Here is a 10,646-nt window from a genome sequence, read left to right as displayed (position 1 = left end):
GACACAATCTAATACAAAAAAAAATGCGTCTGAAAAACAAAAAATGACAATAGATACCAAAATTAAATAGAATTTATGTTTGAAAAATAGAAAAACAACAACAGGTCCAAACAAGACATGTTCTTGACCCTACAATAGGCAAAAAAAATAGAAGAAGGAAAAACAAACAATTCAAAAGACGAATAATTACAAACAACGTAATAAGCTTGAGCTTCAAACATAGGCAAAACAATCAGTAACTCGAAGCACCCTTTGGTCAAAAGGTAATATTGTGAAGAAAAGCTAATTCATGACATCATCAACTAGATTGATTAGCAAGAATGTGTGTACACGAAAAAGATGCAACCTTCTAGAACTAGTTCTATTAACAAGAATGTATGAGATGAAGCTATATGCAAAAACGATAAAGGAACATTAACAAGACGACCACAGATAAACATTTTTAAAAAAATTCTTGCAGTATACCCAAAAAGTGCTTTGTTTACCATTTTTTTTTTTTTTTAATGTATGTGACACACATCTCTAGTGTTGGAGCCCCTCTATGATTCTAATGTTCCGACACTTGTCTTTAAGATCGCCGAGTGGAAGAGTTTTGTGGAAGATGCGGAGATTAAACACCATTTTTGTAGAACTAGATCTAATAGTATTAACAACTAAGTAGATTTATTAGATGGAACTATATGCACAAAACAGCTTAGTAACACTAACACGACGACCACAAACAGACTTTGTCAATAAATTCTTATACTATAACAAAGTGCGCCCTATTTACGAAAAAAGTGTCTTTTTAAAGTACCCCTCCTTGATCCTAATGTTCATCCATTTATCTTTGAGATCATCGGGCTAACGAGTTTCGGGAAAAGACATGAGGACAAAACACCAGAATGTTCTCCATGGAATGTTTCTGCCGTTTTTTAGATCAAATTTCTGTATCCCCTCTTGCAGTAATGGCGTTTCTCCCCATTGCGGCTATAAATGCTGAACTAAACATCTTTCAGTAAACAGTCCGCCTAAGGACTACAAGTAAAGGTCCTAGTCAGTAATGTAGTTATTTTTTTTATTTTCTTAGGTACAAATTCTATGTGATTAGATGGCAACTCGACACAGTCTAATACATAAAATGTGTCTGAAAAATAAATAATTACAATAGGTACCAAATGTTAATAGAATTGCGATTTGAAAAATAGAAAAATGACAAAAGGTTCAAACAAGACCTGTTCTTGACCCTACAAGAGGCGAAAGAAAACAAAAGAAGAGACAAATGAAAGGAAAGACAATTCAAAAGGCAAATAATTACAAACAATATAGAGGCATCAGCTTCAAATATAGACAAAACAATTAGTAACTCAAAGCACCTGTTGGTCAAAAGAAAATTATTGTGAACAAAAGCTTATCTATGACATAAACATTTAGATCGATAAATAAGAACATATGCATCGAAAAGGATGTATACTCGTAGAACTATATATATTAGCTGGGAAGCATGAGATCGAAAAGAATGCATACTTTGAGAGCTGTTTCTTCATCCACGGGCCAAGGTAATTTGCTACAACTTGGCATTGCTTTTGCTTCTGTTTTCAACCTGTGTCAACTTTTGTATAGTGTGTGGCAAATAGAATCATCTGCAACTTCTATTGATAGGAAGCTGGAAACATATTTTGATCCCTAAAAGCAGAAGGATTTTCGAGCTTCTACTTCTAGTCCAAGAGAAGTTATTGGAGAAATTTTTATTTACTGCTTCTAAAAGCATGCCAAACAGCAATTTATGCTTGAAAGCAGTACTTTGTAATGTGAAATAGTTTGTTTCAAACAAGATTGAAGGTTAAACTTTAAAAGAGTAATTTCCTTCTAGTTTGGTATATATTGTAACTTGTATACACATGTATAGTTGGCCTTAAGGGACAACTATTTCGTAAAAACGCATGACTTTGCCTATACTGACCTAATTACTGATTAACTATAGTGACGAAAATCTTTCTTAGTTGCAATATTGAGGTGATATAGAAGCTTATGATAAAGGTTCTGTAAGTTAAAGGATAGGCTATATTTGTATTAATATGATTTTTTGGAGCCTACTTATTCATTTCTAGAATTTTAGAGTTAATAGGATGCTATTTTTAGTTCAGATGTTACGTAGGAATTTGGTTTGATCTTTTTGTCCTTCAGAAATAACTTTTTGGATTATTTTGTAATTTGAACTATTATGAACTATTAGGGGCAATACTTTATTTACTAGAGTATCGGAAGTGATAGCGAAGTAAATAACATAAGAGGAGAGTGAAAACATTTAGTAAATTGTTATGAATGTAATGAAATTTTAGAGAAAACATTAGAATATATATGGAGGGTATTCATCTGATACTCATCAGTGAGGGTAATTGGAACCCGGTGCATAGAAAGAAGACGGCGTTAAGAGGCTTTTCAGTTTGATTGGGTAAATCATCTCTGCCTTCGTCCATGAGTAGCTCCACATTGCACGCCTTCATTCCAGCTCAACAACAGGGGAACCCACATGTCTTCCCAAGTGCTCTCTTTTTCTTTCTTTTTGTTCCCCCTCCTTATCTGTCTCCTTTTCCTCCGGAACCTGAAGAAGAAGAAGAATAGGGTGTTAAGAGGTGTCAGTTGCAATAGGTTAATCATCTCTACCTTCTCCCATGGGAAGAAGGTCCTCATTGCCAGCACGCATCCCAGCTCAACAACAGGTTTTCCCATGTAGCCTCCGAAGTGCTCTCCTTTTCCCTCCTTTCTCTCCTTTTTCTGCCAGTATCTGCCAGTATCTTCTTCATTTGTGAGGGAAAAGAGAATTGGGAAGCTCTAAATGGAGCTTGTCAGCTGAGAGGCAGAGGTAAAGTTGGGTTAATCTCATGTGGGCAGCTTGAGCAGTTTTACTACTCAACTTTCTTAAATCCCTATAATTGAATCCTCTACTTGCTAATGCTCTCTAGTCTCTTATCTCCAAAACATAGCCTTACAATTGGGGTTAGACTAGATCAGAAGGTAATGATGCAATTTCCCTCCGCCCCCTCCTTTTTTAGTTTTGTCCAAGAATTGAAAATTGATACTTAAGAGTCAGGAACATTAGAATAGCGGCTACTTTTGTTTGGATTAATATGATACTCTGGAACAATCCCCTGTAAGAGGAATGGCACCTAATCTTCTAAGGCTAAATGCGCCCCTAGGTTTTAACGGGTAAAGATGCAAAATACTAGGTTATAATGGTCATTTTGCTTTTCCCAGAGCTGACCAAGTGAGAAATAATGCAAACATAGGATAATTTTTCAGGGCATAAACTTAGATACTGAAAACGTAAATATAAAGCCAAAATACCTGTGTTAAGTTCATGAAGGCCAAGTACATAATTTTTGAGGGCATACACATAACAGTGTATCCAAGGAAATTCATGTATTTTCGATGATATAAAAGCCAAAATCGCCAAATGTAAGTACATGAAGAAGTAAATATAGATATGCAATGTAATCTGTTTTATTTATGTTAACTTATTGGTGCACAGTTGTCTTTTAGTGCATCTCAGTAGTTCTTGACATCCTTTCATGCTACCTATGCTTCTAATTGTAGCATATATTTGAATTCTGTTTCATTGTTTCTTATGTGGTGTGTTTATCTCTTCTGTCTATGCACGAGCTTGCAACCATTGTTATCACTTTTGTAGTGAATTTCAAGCATCCTGTTTTGTGTACTATGGTGCCCGTAATGACTACGCAAGTAATGCCAATTGAGACAAAAAATGATCGTCTTTGCAGGATCCAGCAAATAAGAATGTAGTGAATTGTGATGACAAGTTGAAGAGTATATTGTTGGGAAAGCCTCAAGTCGAGCTTGCGGAGCTACCAATGCTTATTAAACTCCATTTCCCGAAAACCTCGAAGTAACTGTTTATGTAATTTTGTTCATCTTTAAACTAAACTTTCCATAGACATTTCCTCGCCTTCTAGTATGCAAGCATGTAGCATCTCAGTTATTTGAAATTCCGTGAAAATATTAGCCTGCTTAAGTAATGAGATTAAGATCTCTCTATTAACCCTCTAGATGATGGTGATAATGTTTGCTCGGTGGATGCGGCTTGGTTCGGATCAAATGATGGCGGGCATCGAGATTTCAAGGTTACGATCCAATGTTTTGCCACTTTGCCGACTAATAGAATTGATTTTGATACTGACAAATATATTCATCAAATTCTGTCATTATTTATTTGCTGAATTTGACCAGATTTGGTGAATTTGATCTGCTTTAAAATTGGATTGTTATAATTGGTTGAATAGTCTTTTCAGTTTTGTAGCTTGTACTGTTAGGTTTGAAATTTTGATAGGTTATGATGCTTTATTGAGGTGATGTTTGGTTGGCTGAAAATAAAGCAATGAAAGTAGCATTTTTAGTGAGTAGTTTTTTATTGGTTGTTTGGATTATAAAGTAAATATAAAGGTCACTTTTAAAGGTGTATTGATAAAATAGAGTTATTAACTTTAATTTCACTTTTCACTTTCGCTGAAAAATTTTGAAGTCGTGGAAGGTGGATGTCTATTTTGAAGGTGATATTGGGTCATTTATTTTTAATTAATCTGTTGAATTTATTTATCGAACTGATTAAGTTTTAACTTAAATTTGAATTAGAATTATAAATTCCAAATTTTACATTTTAGAAATATAATTCATTGATATTAAAACTCAGCCATAACTTTATTTTAAATTTGCTGAATTTAAATTTAAATTTAATTGCCATCGTGTTGGATATATTTATATTTTATATTTTTTGAAGTTAAATTTTGCAGGTCAAAAGATGTAGGAGTGGGCAGTGCCATTGTTTGTAATTCCTTTGGGCATCCTAAGTTTTTTCCTTGACAACAAAAAAGTAAAAAATTGGAAAAGGAATTTTTTTTTGCTTCCAAGACTTTATTCATACCAAATTGTCATCTACACTTGACTGGATCTACTCGTAAAGCGAATAAGTATAATATATAATAATAGAAAACATCTTTCTTCCAAACACACTCAATCTTATATAAAAGTGATATATTAAGCATTAGTGTTTAAAAAATAAAAAAATATCCATGTCAATAAACGTGGCCTAAATTTTTTTTATTTATATAATGAGTTCTTTTAATCTACAAATGTGAATTCAAATATTTAAAATTAAATTTGGATATTATATTAATTTTAGCTGATCAACCTTCAATGTGAATCTTTGAATTCAAATTGGAATTCAATTTGAGCCTTTGGAATTTTAGTTTTAAATTTTAAATTTTTTAGATTCAAATTTTCAAGTTTAAATTGGGCTTTAAATTGTAAACTAAAATTTTAAGTCAAAAATGTGAATTTTACTTTGCATCCAAACTATAGATTCAAAATGTTGATTTAAAGATTCAAAATTTAAAATTTTAATGTTGTCTTTTGAATTTAATTTCAATAGCGAATTTCAATTTGAAATTTGAATTTGAATTATAAATTCAGGGGCAAGTTTCAATTCGCCATCCTGTGGTTCAGCTCAGTTTTATCTTCTCATTTTTTGGTTTAAAAATTTGCATTTAATTATCTTATCTCTATTTTGTAGGTGTTTGACTTTGAAGTGAAATGCTTCAAATGGGGGAGTTTTAGGAAAATTGCAATTCTAGTATATACCCAGACTTTTAGCCAAGTTAGATATTGGGCACCCCAAATTTTTATTTGAAATATTTTATCTTTTTTTGTTTGTCCTTATTTATTAATTCCCAAACTTTTAGCTAAGGGGTTGTTTGATTTGACGTAAAACTATGAAAAATAATTTTTCATTGAAAAATGTTTTTGATGGAATTTTTTTTTTTTTTTTTTTTTTATGCCTTTTAAGGTTTGGTTTGTTGTAAAAAACAAAAAAAATTAGATTTCATAGCACACGTGTTTGGTTTGTAGAAAAAAATTAATTTATATTTTTTATTTAATTATATAAAAATATTTTTAGTTTTTATTTAAATTTGTATTCTTTAAAAACTTAAATATATATTACTTTTATGTAGTCCAGTATTTTGTTGTACTAAATTGCACGCGGTCCATGAGGCTACGCATGTGCTCCTCATGCATGCGGTCCATGAGGCCTTTTGGTCACTTATGGACTGCGTGGTTGCTCCAAGCTCTTGAGCCGCATGTTTTTTCTCTTTTGTTTTTCATTTTCCAACTTTTTAGAGCGCAAAATAATAAATTGAATTTTCCTTGCGAAAATTATTTTAGGAGCGTCCAAATGCTCGAAAATTTATTCTTCATGCGGAAAATATTTTTTGGCTCGCTTTTATTCATTGATCTTCTAACTTAGATATTGGATGTGGGAATTGAGCTAGAATACTTTTAGAAGCACCAACCTCTTGGTGCTTTTAAGTTTCTAGTCCTTCGATCTACTCCTTAATTACTAATACTTTTTAGATCAAACACTATTCCACCTACCATCATTTACCACCATCATCTCAACCCTACATCTCTCTATCCAATGATTAAAAACTCAAAAGTACCACCCTTGGTGCTTTTGAGAGTATTCACGCTCAACTCTTGGATGTGGTGTTTTATCCTTATTTATCACCGCAGGAAAAATTTTGCCTGATCTTAGTGCTTCCATAATCTGTGCTCCATATGCTTCTGCCCTCAATATCATATCATATCTCATGTCATATTCAGCACTCCCAACTCATTTAATAAGTGCAGTTTTTTTTTTTTTTTTTTTTTTAATTATAAATAGATATTGAATTGAAAAATATGAAATAGAAATAATGACTATACTTGTGGGGCATAGATGCACGCACCAAACAGAGGCAATAATTTCTTTTTGATCTTGAGGATTAAGGTGAAAGCACTCTTAAAAGCTTGGGGTTTTGAATATTTTACAGTAAAAGTTCGAGAACGCGCGGAAGTGAAATTTGTCTATAAGTTTAGGAACTTGTAGTAGTATAACTTACACCAGTGAAGGACCGCGCATTGCGGTGGGACGATTCCGTAAAAATAAACAAGTGAAGAATAAGGAATTATTGTTGCAATTAAAATATAAGAATAAATTATAAGAAGGATTAAAAAAATAAGGGTGAAAATCAGACGAATAATAAATGATATTTATAGCAGCAATAAACGTTGAGAACTAAAATGATATACTTTATATTGTAAGTTCGAGAATGAAAGTGTTATATGCTTCATAGTTTAAATTATAACATATTAAAGTTCGAAAATTAAAGTGTCACTCGTCTTATAGCTTGAAGGACGAAAAGTGTAAATCCAATCTTTCAAAATTTTGTTTTGATTATTCAATTTTTTGATATATTAACTTGTGTCAGTCATTGGTATTTTGATTTTAAAAATCCAAATGTATCACTCAGTTTTACAGATTTAGATAGTATATTTTATGCGATTTTCGCAACTAAATTTTATAAAATATAAAATTAACTTAAATGCCATCAATCTTTTTTTTATTTTTTAATGTACAATCTATATCTAAATACTTAATAGTATAAAATTAAAATTTATATTTAATACAAACAATCTAAACTATTTAAAAGTTATTTATATATTTTAAATTTTTATAGTAAAAAATAAAAAATTAGATTGGACTTAAAAATTAAGAGAAAAAAATTGAAGAGAAAGGGGAAAAACAATCCCTCCTCCTCGTGTTGGAAACTGCCGAGCCTGGCGATGCTTGCGTTTGGCTAATTTAGTTGAAATTAATTTCGAGCCTAAATTTAAGCTCAAGCTTGGATTGAAATTAATTCGAGCCGAGCTCGAGCGAGCGTAATTTCGAGTCGAGCGAGCTCGAGCCCTAAACGAGCCGCTTGTAATCCTCAACATCATACAATCAATAATTTAATTTGTATAGAACATTATCTATAATTTGATACAAAAATATGTCTAATAATTCAAAGTATAAAATAATTATTTAAAATATAGTATTATAATATGAAAAAAAAAAAATTATGAGTTGAATATCTAATCTTTTCAGTCTCACATGTCTTTTCTTCCGCCTTCAATCTCCATATATATTTATTTTCATTTATACAGTCAAAAATAAATAAATTATATATATAGATAAATATTGGATTAAACTATCCAATTATATATAACTAAAATTAAAATTTTATATGAATAATAATTTTTTACTTTAAAAATATTCTGCATATATTCTCAAGCATACAATTAATAGCAAGATAGGCAACGGCAGGCATATGCTGCTATTTGGTAACTTTGAGGGTTTCCGGCTTGGCCACATAGGGTATGAGACAGAAAAAGAGAAAAAGAGGAATATATTGAAAATTTAGAGCTATATGAAAGAAAGAAAGAAAAAATGTATAAATTTAATAAAATTTTGCTCTTTTATTTATCTATTCCGTTTGTTTTTATTGGCCAACAATATTAGCCCAATTTTAACTAAATTCAGATTATTCATTCAACCTATATATAATTAAAATATATTATATTTATATATTTTTTAATATATATATATATATAGAGTAGGTCTTGTGTGCTATTAGGAGAACGGACCCCTCCTGCTCCTAAGTCGTTTTTGATAATAAAGTTTTTGAATCGACGATAGGCTTCGTTAGACTTAATCTAGTGTATTTGAAATATCTAAAAAATAAATTTTGCGATTTTTCGAAATCATTTACCTAGCAATTAAAAGGGTTCAAAATCAACAATTTTTAATGGTTGATGTATACCATTTGCAAGTTTAACGGTGTAGAAGTATTCAAATTGGATAAAATTTTGATAGAAAATTTCTTTATACTATTTACTGCATGATCAATATCTTTAATCGAAAATTTTAGTGCTATATCACCACTTTTTTTGAGATTTTTATTTTCAGCCGTTGGTTTTGAACCCTTTCGATCGCTTGGTAAATAATATCAAAAAATCACAAAATTTATTTTCTAGATACTTCAAATATGCTGGATCAAGTCTAACTGAGGTTTGTGTGATATTTAGAAACGCACGGACTCCGTGTCCTTAAGCCGATTTCGATGATGAGCTGCAGATCGGACGATCGGCTCTGTGTAGATTTGAGTCTAGCATATTTAAAGTATCTAGATATAAATTTTGGAATTTTCGATATTTATTTACTAATGATTAAAGGGTTACCGTTAAGATAACTATTCAACCAACCACTACCACTCAACCTAGGCAGGCCCCGCTCGTCTAACCGAATTTTAATAACAAGCGGCCAGAAAACTTAATAGCACCAAGTTCATTGGTGCTTTAATAAGTATTCTAGCCTAGTTTATATTTGTAATAGTATATGAATTGGCTACTGAATGATTATAGTACCGAGCTCCGGTACTATAGCGTTTGTTTTCGATCTTAGGGCGTTCAAATCAACGATCCACACCATTAAATATGACCTAGGGTATATGAATTTCTTAGGAATAAAATTTTAGTTTTTTTCGATATCGTTTACTTAGTAAATAAATTATATCAAAATGGACGGTGAAAATTGAATAATCTTTAAAATTTGAGCATAGGACTTTTAAATTCAAGATCAAGAATGTTAACCTTAATCTATATAGTTTAAAGTATTTTCTATCAAAATTTGAAGAAATTTAGATTCTTCTACACCGTTAAACTCCAAACTCGTCGTAATAGCCATTGAAATTTGACAATTTTGAAATAGTTTGATCATAAAGTAAACTATGTCGAAAACAAATAAAATTTTATTTCTAGAAACTTTAAATACCCTAGATCAGTTTTAACGGTGTGGATCACTTAGATTGAGAGCAGTCTTAGATCGAGAACATCAAACACATATAGATACCAGAGCTCTCTGGTACATATAGTGTAATAGTAGCCTAGCCTATATAATTTATATATATATAATATATATTATATATATATATATTTATAATATATTACTATATAATATATAGTATATATATATATAGTTGAGCTAGAATACTATTGGTAGCAAACCGGCACTTTTGCCACCCATTTGTTTTCGATGATAGAGCCTCCAAATCGACGATCGGCACCGTTGAACATGATCTATACCACTTGAAGTGTTTAGGAATCAAATTTCATACATTTTCGATATTGTTCTCTTATCCATCGAGCGGACACAAAAATAAACGGCTGAAAATGAATATTCTTTAAAAAATGATGATAGGAGTCTTGTAGTCAAGATCAAGAGTATAAATCTTGTTTTAAATAGTTTAAAGAATTTTCTAACAAAAATTCAATTGATTAGGATATCTTTACGACATTAAACGAGAAAACGCCTCATATCGACCATTAAAATTATAAATTTTGAAACCCTTTGATCATTAGGCAAATGATGTCGAAAAGATTTGAAATTTGATTTCTAAACACTTCAAGTGGTATAGATCATGTTCAACGGTGCCGATCGTCGATTTGGAGGCTCTATCATCGAAAACAAATGGGTGGCAACGGAGCCCGTTTGCTATCGATAGTATTTTAGCTTAACTCTAATTATATATTTATATGAGTTAAGCTAGAATACTATCGATAGCAAACGGGCTCTGTTGCCACCCATTTGTTTTCGATGATGGAGCCTCCAAATCAACGATCGGCACTGTTAAATATGATCTGTACCACTTGAAGTGTTTAGAAATCAAATTTCAAGTCTTTTCGACATCATTTGCCTAATGATCAAAGGGTTTCAAAGTTTATAATTTTAATGG

General features: G+C 31.3%; 1 long non-coding RNA gene across 2 annotated transcripts; it reads left to right on the top strand.

Annotated features, from left to right (window-relative positions):
- Positions 1 to 28: 28 nt before the first annotated feature.
- LOC109705239 lies at positions 29 to 4,400 on the top strand. 2 transcript variants are annotated; one of them, XR_002214673.1, is made up of 3 exons: positions 29 to 1,538; positions 3,762 to 3,898; positions 4,048 to 4,400. It is a non-coding gene; the product is annotated as an uncharacterized LOC109705239 (long non-coding RNA). The 2 variants fall into 2 exon arrangements; XR_002214672.1 differs by having other exon boundaries at positions 32 to 1,538; positions 3,762 to 3,886.
- Positions 4,401 to 10,646: the final 6,246 nt, after the last annotated feature.

The sequence above is a fragment of the Ananas comosus genome, unplaced genomic scaffold (assembly GCF_001540865.1).
Source record: "Ananas comosus cultivar F153 unplaced genomic scaffold, ASM154086v1, whole genome shotgun sequence".
Lineage (NCBI taxonomy): Eukaryota > Viridiplantae > Streptophyta > Magnoliopsida > Poales > Bromeliaceae > Ananas > Ananas comosus.
The sequence above is the reverse complement of the archived record's forward strand: the minus strand, read 5'-3'. Positions and strand labels throughout refer to the sequence as shown.